At 46.4% G+C, this 17,641-nt stretch overlaps 1 protein-coding gene across 1 annotated transcript in view; it reads right to left on the reverse strand.

Moving 5' to 3' along the window:
• Positions 1-17,641, reverse strand: part of LOC144792664 (solute carrier family 2, facilitated glucose transporter member 11-like) — a 517,386-nt gene that overhangs the window by 282,508 nt on the left and 217,237 nt on the right. The gene's annotated exons all lie outside the window — the stretch shown is intronic.

Below are 17,641 nucleotides of genomic sequence, written 5' to 3' on the forward strand. Positions count from 1 at the left end.
GGTACAACCGCTATTGCCCCCAATGATGAGCGCTTATACATCGGGTCTAAGGACAAACGTCATTCGGTTAAAGCAATTTCATGTTCCAGGACCGATGTGGCCCTGACAATGAACGCATCTAGCGTTCCTGTAACACCACCACCCCTCCATGTACTTGTTGGCACATTCCCTTTCCCATTTTTCGATGCCATCTGCCTCGCAATGGAAGTATCAGTAGTACAAGGATACCGAGTAACAGTTCTAGATGGGCAGAAAATAAAGTCAGATACTTTCAATTGATAAGATAATGTTTAAGTCTTACAGAGAGGTCAACGTTCGGGGGGGGGGCGCAGCCCAGCCTCTTCCTGTCTCGGACGGGCTCAAACGGGCCCGCCCTTGGCCCGGGCTTCGCCCGGCTCGTCCCGCGCGCGTCCCGCATCACGAGAGAAGGAGCTTGATTAAGAACCTGGTGGTGGGAGGGGCTTCAGCAGCACGTTGTCCCTATGCCTCCTGGGTCATGTAGTCCTTGTGGCAATAGTTGTGAGTGCCCCAAGCAGCCTCGGTTGAACTGTGCGCAGCGTCTCCCGCGGATCGGGAGATGCAAGGTGTTGCAGGAAGTCCTTCCTGATAATCGCCGTTTAAGCCCCAAGCAGCCTCACTCGAACTCACTCACTCAAACTGTGCACAGCGTCTCCCACGAAGCGGTAGACGCAAGGAGTAATTAAAGCCCCCAGTCAGTGGTGGGGGGGGGGGGGCTGCAGCAGCACGTTGGATCCTATGCCTCCTGGGTCATGTAGTCCTTGTGGCAATAGTTGTTAGTGCCCCAAACAACCTCGGTTGAACTGTGCGCAGCGTCTCCCGCGGAGCGGGACACGCAAGGTGTTGCAGGTAGTCCTTCCTGATAATCGCCGTTTAAGCCCCAAGCAGCCTCACTCGAACTCACTCACTCAAACACACGTAAGATTTGGCGCCTGGACATTGCAAGAACCATGCAATTGCAGATTCCTACAAACGAATGAATGGTCTGGTGTGGATGTGCAATCTTCACCTTTCAAATAGACTTCCTTTTCTTCCCTCAAGCACCTATATGTAAACGAGAGATTCCAAACTTCATGAAGATAAGCACTACCTAAAAGTTCAAATCTACCAATGGCATAGTGCTTCATGCAAGATTCAAATTTAAACAGGGGAAAAGGTAGAGCAATCAACCCATGGATAAGCCAAACCTCATAATTCGACTCATCCACTGAAAAAGGGAACAGCTTTAATTTCTCAATATGCAACAGTGAAAACATGGCATCCTTCATTGACATAAATTGTTGTTTAACAGTCAAATTAAAAGGCAGATATAACAAACTTGTGTTCATGTAATCCCATGGCACCCTGCCATTTTTCTGCGTTTGAAGAGTCCATGCAAATTGCATAACAGAACGCAATTGATTCTGCCCATGGTATAGTACAGAAACCTCTTCTTGCACAATATCAACAACAGATGAAACAATATTGTCCAATGTGTAAATGCAGGAGGAAAGGGTGTTAATGCTATTATCTACAACGGCAAGCACTTTTTCTAAATTGGCCTGATCGATAGCTCTGAGCCTAGAAGCAGCTTCAATCTGTGACAGTTTCCAAACCTCGTTGTGAGCAGCATATATCCACCTCTTCGATCTGCCTGCACCAAGACCTTTAACAAAATCATTTGATTCAACGGTGTCAGTCAGCTTGGACAAATGTAGCTTAACAGCCGCTAAGGTCGAGTGTCTGAGCCAACTCTGACATAATTTGCCTACAGAATAGGTGGTGACTGAATGTTGAGTCTGAAAAATGGGGATCTACTCTAACCCAAACGCTTTTGTTACCTGGCTGCTGTCGGAGGAGGATACATCGCGCAGGCCGCCCTCTATCCCTCTGCTGAGGGATACCACCGCTACCCGCCGGGTGCCGCTTCGCGGTTAGCTGTGAGGGGCTGACGCTGCTTGGGCTCCAGTGCTGCTGTGCGGGAGGAAGATTCCAGGAGCCTCAGAGGTGGTGCATGAGCAGGGACTCTCTAGACCAGGAGTCCCTGCGCTGACCAGCTGTTCTTGGCCGCTCCCCCTGGGAGACACCCCCGCTCGACCAAGACTAAAAAGCGGGACCACCCGGGCCTTGGCGGGACACCAAACGCTTTTGTTACCTGGCTGCTGTCGGAGGAGGATACATCACGCATGCCGCCCTCTATCCCTCTGTTGAGGGATACCACCGCTACCCGCCACAACTCGCAGCACCCGCTTCGCGGGTGCCGCTTCGCGGTTAGCTGTGAGGGGCTGACGCTGCTTGGGCTCCAGTGCTGCTGTGCGGGAGGAAGATTCCAGGAGCCTCAGAGGTGGTGCGTGAGCAGGGACTCTCTAGACCAGGAGTCCCTGCGCTGACCAGGTGTTACACTGTTGTTTGCAGACAACACCCTCCTCATCGCCAAGACTCCCCAGGGTCTTCAGAAGCTTTTGACCCGATTCCAGGATTTCTGTTTGGCAAGGGGATTGGTGATCAATGTGGACAAAACAAAATACTTGATTATGCATCCACCACGGAAACCAGGACACCCTCCAGTCTTGAACTCTGTCCCTCTTGAGAAAGTTTCTGAGTTTGACTATTTGGGAATACGCCTGTGCGACACTATGAGCTGGACGTCACATATCAACAAGATGGTCCTCAGCCATAAAAGGGTAGGGGGTGCGTTGTTAAGGGAGTATCGCGCCTCATCCAAACAGTTTGTGGCACCCGCAATTGACATTTATAAAGCAAGAGGAGTCACTTCCGCACTTTACGGGGCAGAGTTATGGGGCCTCTGTAACCTGGAGTCCCTATCCAAGTCGGAGAGCAAATTTGTAAAAGACCTACTTGCTCTCCCCTTGAGCACCCCCACAGTCCCGGTATGCTTGGATGTGGGCTGCAATTCGATCAAGGATCAGGCTCGTCTCCGGCCGTTGCTTTTATGGGCTCGTTTGTGGAGGGTTCCAGAGTTTAAAATCATATGCTGATGGGCTGTCCGAGGTGATGGAAATGGGGGGCTGGCACAAGATCAAGTGGCTGAGGGATATTAAAAACCTCTTGGGGGAGCTGGGTGTGGGAGACTCTTGGGTTACAAAATCTGCTCCACCCAAGGCTATCCTGAAAAAACTGTACTGGGACTGGGTGTCCTCCCAACTTATCGGCAACCCACGCCACTGCAATTCGACCGCAGCATTTTTAAGAATTAAGGACGTGGTGGCCTACGAACCCTATCTGGATTTGATCACCATGCCAGTTGATAGGGCTCTTTACTTCAAGTTTAGAGTAGGCACTCTTCCGATTGGGGACCTTCTATCCCGATGGAAATCGCCAGTGCAGTTATCGCCCTTTTGTGCCTTCTGCCCTACAAGGCCTGAGACGGTGGCGCATATCCTCTTTGAGTGCCCAGACTACATTCGTCCAAGGAGGTGCTGGCTTAAACCCCTATTTAGACGCTTGGGGACACGCCAACACTTGGTGCCGCTACGCATTTTGTTAACTGACACTTCCCCTCCCATAGTTTGTGGTGTCTCCAAATTTTTAAAATGGTCATGGTTGATTCGCAGAAACAGATTGTCTATCTCAATTTAATCCAGTTTTAGTTAATTTATTGCATGCATAAAATGGCATTTTTACTTGTTCTTAATTTTTGAGACATTTATATTGTTGATCTGCAGTTTCTAAATGTATGTAATGCTTTCACGATATAATTGCATATCGAAATAAAGCTTTCAACCAACCAACCTAACCTCTGTATAGCCAGGGGTCAGACCCAGAAAACGGTGCTGACAGGAATCTGCACTTTTGTGCCATATCAACCAGCCTTCGAGATTATTGCTGGAGACATTAAAAGAGGAATTCTCCAACAGGGCTTGTAAATCACTGGTGTAATTATTCCAATGCTTGCAGGCCAGGTCGCTCCCCACGCCGCACAGCTCCTCCTGTGTGGGAGTGCCTTCTCGCCTCACTGCCGCTCAGCCCATGAGTTCGATCCTGATGGTTGTATTCCAGTTTTTTTGCTTTTTTAGTTTTGTGCCCCATTGATTGTGACCTACTGTCTTGTGCATTTTGACCATTGTTTTGCCCTTGCGTCCTCGCCTCCCCCTCCCCCTTTTCCTTCTTCAGTACCCTGCTGCCCGCTCCCACCGCTGCTCCCCCTCGGCCCCACCCCCTCGCCATCTATTTGCGCCCCGCTCCCATCTCCCAGCTGCTCCTCCCTCCCTAACTTAAATGCCGCCCACTGCGCGGCAGTGAGATTGACCCCTGACCCTGCCTACAGGCCAGGTCGCTCCCCATGCCGCACAGCTCCTCTTGTGTGTGAGTGCCTTCCCCCCTCACTGCCGCTCAGCCCGTGAGTTCGATCCTGCTGATTGTATTCCACTGTTTTTGTGCTTTTTTAGTTCTGTGCTCCATTGATTGTGCTCTACTGTCTTGTGAATTTTGACCCTCGTTTTGCCCTTGCGTCCTTGCCTCCTCCTCCCCCTTTTCTTCTTCTGTACCCCGCTGCCCGCTCCCACCGCTGCTCCCCATTGGCCCCGCCCCCTCGCCATTCATTCGCTGCCCCGCTCCCGCCTCCCAGCTGCTCCTCCCTTCCTCCCCGCCTTAAATGCCGGCCGCTGCACAGCAGTGAGAGCAACCCCTGACCCTGCCTGCACGCCAGGTCGCTCCCCACACTGCACAGCTCCTCCTGTGTGTGAGTGCCTTCTCCCCCTCGCTGCCGCTCAGCCTGTGAGTTCGATCCTGCTGGTTGTATTCCACTGTTTTTGTGTTTTTTTAGTTCTGTGCCCCATTGATTGTGCTCTACTGTCTAGTGCATTTTGACCCTCGTTTTGCCCTTGCGTCCTCGCCTCCCCCTCCCCCTTTTCTTCTTCTGTACCCTGCGGCCCGCTCCCACCTCTGCTCCCCCTCTGCCCCGCCCCCTTGCCATCCATTAGCCGCCCCACTCCCGCCTCCCAGCTGCTCCTCCCTCCTTCCCTGCCTTAAATGCCGGCCGCTGCATGGCCACACTGCTGGCGCCGTGGCGGCGCACCAGAGGCAAGCCCGTCTTCGCCCATCCATGCCTGGACTGCGCCCAGCGCCAGAACCCCTGGCCCCCGCGAACACCACAATGCCAGACTCCGCTACGATGCCAGCACCATCCATGCACTCAATGCGGGCTGAGACCACACCTGATTCCAGGACGTCCCAAAGCGCACCCATGGACCTTTTACCTGCCACAATTGCAGCTTCACCTGCGACAGAGCTGCCAAACCACCAAGGACTGGACACAACCACCTCCGTTGCATACTCCTGAACACCCGCTCCGCACGCAGACACGCCATCGAGCTCTGGGACCTGCTCGACACCTCTGCCCCAGACGTCGCCTTCCTGACCGAGACCTGGTGGAATGAGTCTTTGGCGCTCGACATCGCTATAGCCATCCCGGACGGCTACAAGAGCTCATGCAGAGACCGCACCAACGGAATGGTAGGAGGAATAACCAACGTCCACAAATCTTCCCTCAAGGTCTCCACCCACTCAGACTACGACAACCTCTGCACCGCCGAAAACCTGCATTTCCGGATCCACTCCGACCCCAACACCACCCTCAGAGGAACTCTTGTCTACAGACCTCCCGGACCCCGACCACAGTTCAGCGGCACTATAGATCTTCCTTCAAAAACCACCTGGACAACAACGCACATGACAGCAAAGAGCTCTTCAGCATCGTGAAGGAACTCGCCAACCCCAGCGCCAACACCAATGACATACCTGCCTCACAAGAACTGTGCGCCTCGCTAGCCACCTTCTTCCACCGCAAGATCGCTGACATCCACGACAGCTTCAACACCACGACCGCCGCAACAACGCCAGACTCCATCAACCCTGGAAACACCTCCCACACCAACCTTCTTACCTCCTGGGCCATCGTCAACGACGACGAAACACGCAAGATTATGAACTCCATCCACTCAGGATCTCCTTCAGACCCCTGCCCGCACCACATACTCAACAAAGCAGATGCAGCCATCGCACCGCAACTACCGAAAGTAATCAACATCTCTCTTGACACAGCCACATTTCCGGAAAGCTGGAAGCACGCCAAGATCAACGCCCTTCTCAAGAAACCCAAGGGGGACCACAAGGACCTCAAGAACTTCCGGCCCATCTCCCTGCTCCTGTTCCCGGCGAAGGTCATAGAGAAAGTCGTCAACACACAACTGACCCACTACCTCGAGGACAACAACAATCTAGACTCATCCCAGTCCGGGTTCCGAAGAAACCACAGTGCTGAGACAGCCCTCATCGCCACCAAGGATGACATCAGAATCCAACTAGACAACGGTGAAACATCAGCCCTCATTCTCCTGGTCCTGTCAACCGCCTTCGACACTGACTGCCACCGCACACTAAAGACACGCCTCCAACAAGCCGGAATCCAAGAGAAGGCCCTGTACTGGACCACCTCCTACCTCTCCGGCAGAAACCATAGCATCCGACCCCCCTTCCACTCCAAAGCCACGGATATCATCTGCTGTGTTCCCCAGGGCTCATCCCTCAGCCTGACACTGTTCAACGTCTACATGGCCACACTCGCCCACGTCGCCCACCAGCATGATCTCAACATTATATCATACGCCAAAGACACCGAGCTGATCCTCTCCCTCACCAAAGACCCACACACCGCCAAAACCAACCTCCACGAGGGAATTAAGGCCATCGCGGAATAGATGAAGAACAGCCGACTGAAGCTGAACTCAGACAAAACGGAGGTCCTCATCGTCGGATCCACCCCCTCAGCCTGGGACAACTCCTGGTGGCCAATCGCGCTGGGAACAGCACTGACACCCACCGACCAAGTACGCAACCTGGGAATCATCCTCGACTCCTCCCTCTCCATGTCAAAGCAGGTCAACGCCGTCTCCTCCTCCTGCTACAACACCCTCCGCATACTCCGCAGAATCTATAAGTGGATCCCCACCGAAGCAAGAAAAATGGTAACCCAGGCCCTCGTCAGTAGCAGGCTGGACTACGGTAACGCACTCTACGCAGGTATCCCGGCCAAACAACTACAACAACTGCAACGCATTCAAAACGCATCCGCCCGACTGATCCTCAACATCCCTCACCACAGCCACATCGCCCCCCACCTGAAAGACCTTCACAGGCTCCCCGTCGAATAGAGGATCACCTTCAAGCTACTCACCCACGCACACAAAGCCCTCAACAACACCGGATCAGCTTACCTCAATGGCCGACTACACCCCCACCGACAACTCCGCTCCCCCAGCCTCACCCTCGCCAATGTCCCCCGCATCCAACGTACAACCTCCGGTGGCAGATTCTTCACCTTCCTTGCCGCCAAGACCTGGAACACCCTCCCCACCCATCTACGACTGACCCAGGACCTGCTCACCTTCAGAAGACTCCTCAAGACCTGTCTCTTCGAGCAGTAGCAGCACCCCCCCCCCCCCACAGCACCTTGAGACACTCAAGGGTAAGTAGTGTGTTCTATAAGTACTATGATTGATTGAATGATTGATTGATTATTCCAATGGGGAAATTCACCCAAATCAGGAAACAATGGAGCATTACATTTTTTAGAAGTAGCCAACTCAAAGCAGGTGGTTTGTGAAATAGTAGCATTCAGAAACAACATATGGTTTGGGATGAGACATGCACGATCCAAAGCCTCAGTGCATTGCACTTGCCAACTTTTAGAACCCCAAACAGATTTAAGATCAATGGTATCTTTCCACATTTCATAGCCCCCAACAGCCAACTGGTCAATAAAGGACTTTGAATACAGTAATTTAGTGTGGGTAAGTCTAACCTTGGAAAAGGACTTCTCAGTCAACTTAAAATAAAATGCATCAGGGTTGAATTGATTAAAATCAGTAAAATAAAAAAACTTCCTTTCTCAAAAGCGTTTTTGAGCTGCCTTCCACTGGCGCGGGACAATGTTCCTACTGTGTGTAGGTACCCACATTTCTAAATGAATTTGTTTTATGCAGAAAGTGATTGCCAAAATGCTGTTAACAGTAAAAATCACCATAGTTTGCTGACTCTAAATATAAATCTTCAGCTTCAAAGGCAGCATAGTTATTTCAAATCAGAAAACAAAGCCTCTACGGCCTGGACGTCCCAATCATCAGAGCGAATATTTTGTTTAACCACATCCCCCATAGAAACACGGAGTACATTGGGAACATTAATAACCTCTGTGGGACCATGAATTTGGAACTTTACAGCATCCCATACAATCCCATCTAAAACGGGCCAAGCAGTTATATTCACAAATGTCTGGTCCCTTTTCATTTTGTGCAAAGAGGAGTGGGGGGGCCAAAGATCCATCAATCAGTCTAATTGAAGTTCTTTCTTGAACGTAGTGTCCATTAATAAAACAAAAAAAATACACCACAAATCCGATGGACATGAATAAAAAAAATTCAAAAAGCACCAGCCAAATGTAAGCCCAAGGGGGAATTAAAACTGTTTTTTAAACCAGGTAGCAAAAATCGAAACTTTTGAAGGGGCCTTAGATCTTGTAGAGCCAGTGTCAAATGAAAAACGGGATTGGGTAGGCACACGAGTCTCCAAATCAGGCATAGACAAGTCAGTGGGGTAAGTATATTCAGTATCATTAAGAGGATCACCAGCAGATGTATTCAATAAAGGGTTCGTAACTGTATTCATTTCAATGACAACATCAGGGCTGATGACAGGATCCATAACTAAAAGAGAATGTCGCACAATTGCTGGACACGAAACGGCAGGAGTCATACTATGAAGAATCGGCCACCCTGTGTAGTTTGACATTGTCAATGGAGATGTACCTGTTCCCCTTTCGCCCAGGAAGAGGAGGTAAATGACTGTTCCTGTAACCTGCATGCCAAGCATGGCAACTGGAGCTCGATAGGAAGGACCGAATTCTTTCTTGTTGTCGATCTTCTCTCGGACCAGTTCTACAACTCGTGATAGCCAGCCGACTACCGGAATCTGCAATGCAGCATCAAATGTAGTGGTAATATGTTCCTTTGCAAGACTGTCTCTGGTCTTTTGTAGGTTCTGTAAAACATTAGAATGTTCATCTATGTCAAAGGATGCGGCTGCCGCCACAAAGTCTAGACCATCAAGGTCCGGGACAAACATTTTGATGCCAAAGAGCATTTCGTATGGGGTCCGCCCACCCAGAGACCTTCTAGGGAGATTAGTTAGTGCACGTTGTACGCTATTAAGGTGGTTATGCCAGTCTCTGTCAGTACCTAATACGTTCGCTGTCAAGGATTGCTTTAAGTCAAGGTTCATTCACTCCATAACACTATTACCCTCAGGCCGGTATGGAGACGAAAATTTGACTTGGACCCCCAATGAAGCCATGGCATCCTTGTACTCCTTAGAGGTGAATGCTGGACCCTGGTCCAAATGAAAGATACCACACGGAAAAATTCACACAAAGACACGCAAATCCCTTATGACAGTCCTGGAATCAGCACTCCTTTGAGGTCACAGTCAGACAAAGCGTGTGCAAGAGTGAATTGCTACTACGATGTACTTATACGCGGTATTAGATGAGAAAGGACCGCAGTGATCTAAATAAACACACGCAAGTGGTTTATTAGATGTGTACAACTGAGTTTTGGGCAGGCGTGCAGCCGTAGAAGGTTTAATTTGCCGACAAATACCACATTGAAGGACATAATCACGCGTTTGTTTGTACAAACCCCGCCACCAATATTGTTCCTGGAGAAGAGAAACAGTAGCTGACACGCCAACATGTGATGAAGCCATCCCTGCGTGGGCTGCTGTAATCAAAGGCAGCTTGCGGTCCACGTTGGGTATTAACTTGTCACCAACGTTGTTAATTCTGACATATGGAACTTTATCAGGGCTTAAATGATAAGAGTATTTAGAAGGGAAACATTTAGGGTAATTACCTACCTTCTCTGTTGCAGCAATAGCTGCAAAGATGTCATCATCAATCTTACTTTTGGAATGTGTAACCACTGCTACTGCATATGTTGCAACTGCTGTCTTCGCAGCCTTGTCTGCAAGAAAGTTGCCAACAGCGTGAACTCCAACACGCTGATGACCCATAGTATGAATCACAAAGATAAGTGGCAGCCTCTCTTTAAGCTCAGCCACTCAAACGGGGTTTGTCAGCGTCGGGGACATCGTGTAAAGCATTAGACACCTGGAAACTAACCACATCCCCCTTGACATTAGCAAGGACGAGGTCGCGTACCATGTCAAACGCTCCCACGAGTTGCATTCCCAACTCCACAGCTGCCTCTGGCCCGTGTTCATCCTGAACACGCTTAATGAGGGAGGGCAGGACAGCCATTGACGGGGTGCCAAAGCACCTAGTATAGACTGCCGCAAAAATCACACCCCAAGTTGTACAGTCATTTACGTCTGGCACTAAGTCTTTCTGCAAACTTATGGTAAGAATCCTGTGTTTCTCCACAGGAGTAGTATTCGGGAATACTGGTTCCAGTTGGTCGAATTTCTCGGCAAGCCAAAAAGGCATCTCATCCTTATCCTGGGGACGCTTGCCCATGACTGCATTAACCATGAAGGGACTAAGCTTTAGCCCGCCTCCACCATCTGGTGGCGCTGCACCAACCCGGGGTCCCACCCGGGAGGTTGCGGGTAATGTAATGAACCAGACCCCCTAAGAACTGACATCGCAGAGGCATATAGGGGCCTTCGTTGCGGAGCTGCTAACGCCCCGCTGAGGATGCGGGGTGTAAGCAGCTAAAACAGGCCAAGTAGCACCTGGGATCGACAACGGCCCTTGTCTGACTGCCGTTATAATGTGTGGAGGGCGCCATCAAACCAAATGGCATGCTGCCAAGCAGAAATTGGAATTTACACTGTCCGATATGGAGCGTACGCTGCAGGGGCATCAGAAGGGGTGTAAGTGTGAAATACACCAGACACAGCATCTACAGCGTGAAACGTAACCCATGAGTAGAACAACTCAAACAGGTAAGCTGCGTCAGCTGAGACAACAAAAACCACCACCCGCCCCTCTAATGAAATCAGATAATCCTGCAAGTGATTCCGCACAGCCAAGCGACTGTGTGCCGGGATATCAACAGCCCTATCGACACAGTGATAGATAAGTACAGTGCAATATAAAAAGGCACAACTGGGTAGTAATTCAATAGAAAACCATTTTAAAATATCAAGCTTGAAAAGTCCTATGTAACTATAGGTAGGTTTTATCCGTCACTACTGTCAACCAGAAACAATAGTGAGGGGGTCGTAGACCAATATAAGCACTACTCACAATAAGACCACACTCGTTGGCGGCGCCATGTTGCAAGGATTTCTGCTCATACACAGAACTGTGCACAGAGACTTAGGACATTAGTGAATTGTGGTGTACCAGAAACTCACCTCAATTCCTAGAAGAACCCCAACCAGCTAGCATCAGTGTCTCATTAGCTCTTCGTCCTATAGCAAAGAACCGATGATTAGACAACCTAGAACATGCAACTTAGGACCATCTCAGTAATGGTAGGAAGTGAGAACACTCTTTTGTTATACTCTCATATCAGTTCACAACAGGAGTAAAAAAGTGACACGGTAAGGTTAAAATATTTATTTTAACGACGTGATCTCATGTGCAGTATTTTAGCCAACATAAGCAGACATATGATTAAGAATAATATGGTCAGCATGATTACAATTCCATAAAATACAAAAGGAGGAATCATATTACAATGATAGTGAAAACAGGTCCTATAGCGCCTAGTTTTAGCACCCTTCCTATATAGGAACTATGGGGCATATGTAGGTAGGCGTTTGTGATTAGTAAACGCTGGAATTCGCAGATTTACGGCGTTTACGAATCGCAAACGGCATTTTGGTATGTAGGTGGCACATAGCAAAATAAGGAATCGCAAAAATTGCGATTCCTTATTTTGCTCAAGCATTTAAGGAATCGCAATTTTGAAATTCCTTAAATACTATGCAGGGGTGCATTTTAAATAGCGATTTGGGCTTAAGGAATCGCAAAATACCACCTACTCCAAGTAGATGGTATTTTGCGATTTCCTGTCAAAATGCTTTTTTTTTTTTAATTCAAAGTGCCATGTGGCGCACAGACATGCCCTTAGGGCATGTATGTGCGCAACATGTACTTACAGGCACATTCCAGGGATGTAACAGGTGTCCTTTGGACACCCTGGCACCCTTGGAATTGCGATTCTCAAATTGCGATTTTCTCATAGAAAATCGCAATTTGAGAATGTATCCCCATTCATTCCTATGGACCTCTTGGCCCATAGGAATGAATAGGACACTCATTCCCTAATTGCGATTCGCAATTTGCTAATCGCAATTAAGGAATTTTAGGGATTCGCAAAAATCGCTATTTGAGAAACGCAAAATGTAATTTACCTACATATGCCCCTATGTATTATAAACTAAAGCAGGTCTCTTGGGCTTTTTTTTGAGGGACCTCATTACCTTTCCGCTCAGTAAGAGTAAATTACATCTGGATCAGCATAGTCTCTCTGCGTACCTGGAAACGAGAATCTTCCAAGTGTGTGAAATCATGGCAAGTGAGTGATAATAAGGATGCCAGAATCTTACTTGGCTGCAACACTGTTGTGCCTAGAGAGCGTTACACAGACATGTCGAAAAACAGTGAACATGTTTTGATAACCTTGACGGCTCAGCACTCACTGTTCAGACAAGGGCCACGATGTAAGTCTAGAGATGTCGAAAAACAAACCTTTTCTCATATATAGACCTTCGTGAAGGCTAACGTACAAAAACAGCTATGCAGTGTCGTGTGCAAAAGCAGCAAAAGGTAAAATGGTGTTTAAACTTCTAATAAACCATGCTAACATAACATGCACGCAATTCAGCTGTCATCAGCCTGGCTAGCTTGAATCCAGTGGCAAGTGAGCAAGGGACCCATGTCTGGACATACCCTGCTAATTTAGGGCGAACAAAGCAATACCAAATAGTCAGAAACCGGTCCCAGGATGCTTGTTCCCGGTCTAGGGAAGACATGGCTTGACAGTTCGGGCTGGACTGTCCCCATGAGGCACAGGGTCAGACTGATTTGCATATGGCCATGTCAGAACTGGGGTGGTGGAGTAAGCTAAAGAATGATGATGGATTAAACAGAGATCAGTTGACTGAGGGTGAGTGTTTAATTTTCTAAAGCGCTCCGTCCATCATCCCCTTTGGTATCATATTATAATAGTGGGCAGAATGATGGTGGTTGAGAAGCCTGACTGCCATGTATCTGATGGGCTCCTTGAGTCCGCGGTGGAGGCCCTCATATTCTCTACAATGGTGGCAGAGCCTACAAGGCCCCACCGTAGGGATTATGATGTCCCTTTCCACCTACCTGTTCATGGTGGGTAATCTGCCATGAACAGGCAGGTGTAAAGGGATTTTGGGGTCCGTAGCGGGCCCTCCTTATTTCCTGGCCCTAAGCTGTGGGCACTGGGGGCACCCAGGGTGCCACTACATATACCTGCACCATGAGGAGATACTTTAGATAACCTGTATTGATAAGATGCTCCAATGAACAATAATATAACTCTCTTACTGGTGTTTTTCATCAATGGGAACTGTTACACAGGCCTGGGTGTTGACTACATCTGCTGGTGAAAGGCTAGACATCTTTGAAGGTAATGAAGTCCTTGGGGTTTGCCCACAGGCAATCCTGTCAAGGGCACAACAGCACATCCTAATACCCAAATACTTTTTGTCCCTGTATTGGGAGAAAGTTCACACCTCTTTGCACCTATAATTAAAATTAAAATTACTTCCTGGCAGAAGTGAGGGAACAAAATGCCTGAGATTTCAGGAAGAGCAAATGTAAGTTTTCAAAATTCATCATTCCAAAATATATATTACAAACATCAGTAATTAATATTTCAAACAATTCAAAGATGTAGGGGCAGATTTACAAGCCCCTTGCGCCTCTTTTGCGCCGCCGTTGCGTCACTTTTGTGACACAGCGGCAGCGCAAAAGATGCACCATGGTGCGGGGTATTAACAACGTGACGCATCTGGGAGATGCATCACGTTGTAAAGCCCTGCGCCATAAGGAGGCGTTCCAGCGCAGGGGGGGCGTTCCTGCGCAGGAACGCCTCCTAAAAGTGGCTGAGTGAAATCTACAAGATTTCACTCAGTCACTTTTAGACCAATGCTGCGTCAAAACCCTGCGCCTGCTTGAAGCAGGCGTAAGGATTGACGCAGCATTTGAAGAGTAGGGCACCCTAGAGCCTTGCTGGAGCTGCGTCGCACTTGCGACGCAACCCCAGCAATGCGCCACTTTTACGGCACAGATGCGTGACGCATCTTTGCCGTTGTTGCCTCATGGTGCGCCGCATTGTAAATGCGGCGCATCCATTGTGGCGGAGGCCTGGCGCACAATAAGTGGCGCATCCCTGCTGATATGCAAGGATGCGCCACTTATTGTAAATATGCCCCTAAATGTATAGCCGTTTCCTAGCAAAATTTAACAATTATTAAACCTAATATTGTATCCCAGTGCTTTCCTTTCGAAATATCTTTTAGGGCTTTTTCATTATAAGGACAGGTTTAAATTATACTTATACATTTCGTACTTTTGAATACTAAGCACCCTTCCTTATGGGCAATAGGGCCTACATACGGGTGACTTATAAATACATGAAAGGAAGGTTTAGCCCTGTCAAAAAGGGCTACTTCAATAGGTCAAATGTGCAGTTAAAGCCTGCATAGCCAGGCTACTGGTATCAGACCTGGAATCATATTTACATTGTTGCTGTAGTGGATGGCACAACGGTTACTACAGTCCACATGTGACATTTAGCTTACAGGCTGTGGGTACCATACTAAGGACAAATAGGTAAGTTAAATATGCCAGCCAGGGGTATGCCAATTTCATCATGTTTAAAGGGGAGCAAAGTACTTTACCACTGGCTAGCAGGTGGTAAAGTGCAAATTCTATGGCCAACAAAAACAGGCATGGCAAAATTCTTTGGGAATACCATAGAAAAGACGGGCATTTCCAACACAAATTATCGAAATATGAAACTTGTACATGCTTTTGAATGACGAAACACTATACATAAAGGGAGATGATAAAGGTGCAAGAATAATCATTTAGCTTTACAATAACTTGATGAAATTCAATATCTGAAACTACCCTAGGATTAAACTCATGAACTACGTAGAAGCTGAATTAAAACGGATTGTATAGATGCTGGAAAAGACCTAAAGATTAATGAAAGAACCAAGCAAAATGTAATAAATATGAGTCCATGTATATTGAATCTATTTCACTTACCTAATTACACAAAAATATTGGAAAGCCATCTCCAAGACTAATGGTGTCCACTAATGAATCAGGGCTTAATAATGAATATGTTAGATGCCACCTCGAAAAGGTATTACCATTATTCATAAATTGCTCTAGGATGAAACACTTTCAATTAAACAGTTAAAAGATGTTTCAGTTTGCCTTGCTAACATTTTATTCATGTGCGATGTGCTACATATGTGAGACGCCATTTCCCAACTGGAGTATTTACACAAGTACACAAACTGATTATACAAAACACAGAATTAGAAATCGCCATGAATTTGATCATTTTCATACTCAACTTTATCTTATGCAACAGTTATTTCTGCTCAAAATCACTTACTGTTTGCAAAAAATTTACTTGGCCATGGAAAGCACAACAGTATCAGGGTAACCAAATATTTATATGCATTTCTAGAAGCAATAACATAACATTTTCTTAACATCTACACTGGTGGAAAGCAAAAACAACCAATGGTGGAGCTATAGATGACATTTTAGAAATTTGGACAGGAACAGATCATGAATTATCAATATTTGTGGAAGTCTCCAAATCACAAATCAGCCCACAAAACAGTTTTTTAATACTGCTGTAATACAGAACAAAATAAATTGAAAACTAATCTTTTCAGAGAGCTGCTTCACAGAAACAGGAATATTTTATTTAAAGCATAAACATTTTATCTAAACCACTTTTTTTTAATGAACTTTCTTGTCAATTGCTGAGAAGTCAAAGTGAAATAAAGGATGATGAATTGTACAAGACAAGGCAAAATGAAACACCTTTAATTGAACAAAATGTAGTGATCCACCAGAAACATTACACAAAGCCCAAACATGGATAGCCATTGCATCTACTCAACAAGCATTAGAACCTGCAACAAAAATACAGGATCAAAGGCACATGTTGATTATTCTACATACCGGACAATTGAGAAAAATGCAAAAAATAATTAGGAAGCACTGGAATGTTTTTTTTTAAATGATTGTGATTTATAAACACTCAAAATACAGCTCACTGAGATTCAGATCTACATCTAATTATAAGATAAGATACATATCCCTGTCTCACTGCACGCCAATGACATATTTATCTGTCTCAGCATACAACACCCACAAACAAGACAATGTATTCCTATCCAGTAATATGTTTTGTGTAACTCCTGGTATGTCGAACGTGTGTCTTCCATTGAATTTGTAACACCAAATCTAATTTGGTGTGACATTTTAGAGAGCCACAATATCAAATTCTTCCATTACAGTATCATATTTGTTAAATAATACGAATATCATTGATAAGTGGTGACATGAAAAAAATATACTTTCACAAGTCATATGAGATGGAAAAATTGTACCCATTAAAACCGGAAGGATTAAATGATGAGCAAGATTTGACATGGTTTTTTTAATGTGAATTATTTGTTCTGTTTAACTACAACAGCCAGAATTCAATGTAAAGAAGGCACCTAAGTCAGAAACCTAGATTTTCGAATTATGAAATATACATTGGGTATTGTAATGAATAAGAATATATCGCTTGTATGATTTCATGGGAAGTGTGAAAATGATTACATTGTTTTTGATCAGAGGAAACCAAACACATGGTGTAAAACAGCATTCATATGACTACAGATGCCAGCATCCCATATCCATACACCCTAATGACGCGTATACGGCTTAAGTAGTGGAAGGGAATGCTTGTTTGCTTAAAGGCAAACACTGCCGAACTGCATATGGAAATTTATCACGATGGTACTGATTGTTTGAAATGTGGCAAATGTTTTATATTTTCTGTCCAAATATAAGTTTCTCCGGTCTCTTTGAAATGATTTAGAAAAAGTACATAAAATAAACTGATATAAAGATTATACATTTCTCTCTCTGTTACTGTTCACATATACTTTTTAAAATTGCTCTCCTACTTTCGGTTTTATCCCGGAGTTCGTCAAGAACCATGGTATTTGTTCCTCATAAAAGAATAACGAAAGACGATGCAAAAATAAAATAACTTACATTTTTAAGTAATCATTTAAGAATTATCCCACAAATACATTTATTGTAATCCCATCTTTGAAGATCTGTTGAAGTGGAATTTTTCATCATTCACCGAGTTGTTTATGAACTACTATAGAAGACACCCCAGACTTTTTGCTTGTGCACATAATTTTTCTTGCATATCTTTAGATGGAGCAGAGGAGGAGACATGAGAATGACCAGAAAGCAGGAATTTTGCCTACCTGATGTGGTCAATGAAGGTGGTATATGATGCCTGAGACCCTTACCCAATGTTAAGACAGACAGGGGTGATCCTCCACAGATTGAGTCACTCAA

This window comes from Lissotriton helveticus, chromosome 11 (assembly GCF_964261635.1).
Source record: "Lissotriton helveticus chromosome 11, aLisHel1.1, whole genome shotgun sequence".
NCBI classification, from domain to species: Eukaryota; Metazoa; Chordata; class Amphibia; order Caudata; family Salamandridae; genus Lissotriton; species Lissotriton helveticus.